We start from the raw sequence: 1258 nt of genomic DNA, 5'->3' as shown, positions 1-1258 counted from the left end.
AGAAAAGGAATAAAAGGAAAAGAGGAAAGGTCTTAAATTAATAATCTAAGTTTCTATCACCAGAAACTAGAAAAATAACAGTAAAATTAACCCAAAGCAAGCAAAAGGGAGGAAATTATTAAGATAAAACCAGAAAGCAATGAAATTGAAAATAGGAAAACAATAGAGAAAAATCAATGAAACAAAAAGCTGACTCTTTGGGGGAAAAAAATTTAATAAAATTGAAAAACTTCTGCCAAAATGATGAAGAGAAAGGACAAAAATGACCAATATAAGGTATGACGCAGGCGATGTCAGTGTATATCTGCAGCCATTAAAAGACTAAAACGGGAATACTCTGAACAATTTTATGCTCATAAATTCTATAACTTGGAAGAAGTAGACCAATTCTTCAAAACCTACCAAAACTCCACCAAGATGAACACTTGAATAGTCCTATAATCATTAAAGAAATTGAATTTGTAATTTAAAATCTCCGGAAAAGCAACCTCCAGGCCCAGATAATTTCACTGGAAAATTGTACCAAATATTTAAGGAAGATTAAATACCAATTTTATATAATTTCTTGCAGAAAATAGAAGAGGAGGAAGTATTTCCCAACTCATTTTATGAGAGTAGGATTACCCCGATCCTAAACTCAAAGTAAGTACTAAAAAAAAAAGACTACAGACCAATATCTTTCATAAACTCCGATGTAAAACTCCTTAGCAAAATATTTGCAAATACACCAGTGTAAAGAAAGAATGAACACTATGACCAAGCAGGATTTATTCCAGATATGGAAGGCTTATTCAACATTTAAATATCAGTTACTGTACTCTATCACATAAATAGGCTAAATATGACATCTTATTAATTGATGCAAAAAAAGTAATTGACAATATTTAGCACTCATTCATGATAAAAATTCTCAGCAAATTAGAGGAGAAACCTTCTCAACCTGATAAAGAGCATCTGTGAAATATCTACAGCTAACATAACGAACGACTAAATCCTTTCTCCCTAAGATTGGGAATAGAGCAAGGGTGTCCACTCCCCCCAGTCTTACTCAACAATGTACTGGAAGTTCTAGCCAGTGCAGTAGGGCAAGAAAAGAAATAAAAGGCATACCAGTTGGAAGGGAAGAAACAAAACTATCCCCATTTACAGGTAACACATGCAGAAAATTCCAAAGAATCTACAAAACACTCCTAGAATTAATAAGTGAGTCTAACAAGGTTGCAGGATACAAGATAAATAAACAAAATCAATGAACTCA

At 32.7% G+C, this 1258-nt stretch overlaps 1 protein-coding gene across 1 annotated transcript in view; it reads left to right on the top strand.

The window, feature by feature from the left end:
* The window catches only part of ULK4 (unc-51 like kinase 4), a 672597-nt gene that overhangs the window by 527751 nt on the left and 143588 nt on the right, over nt 1-1258 (top strand). The window lies entirely within an intron of this gene.

Source organism: Propithecus coquereli, unplaced genomic scaffold (genome assembly GCF_000956105.1).
Source record: "Propithecus coquereli isolate 6110/MARCELLA unplaced genomic scaffold, Pcoq_1.0 Scaffold1, whole genome shotgun sequence".
In the NCBI taxonomy this organism is placed as follows: domain Eukaryota; kingdom Metazoa; phylum Chordata; class Mammalia; order Primates; family Indriidae; genus Propithecus; species Propithecus coquereli.
Note: the sequence above shows the minus strand (reverse complement) of the source record. Positions and strands in the feature narration are given on the sequence as shown.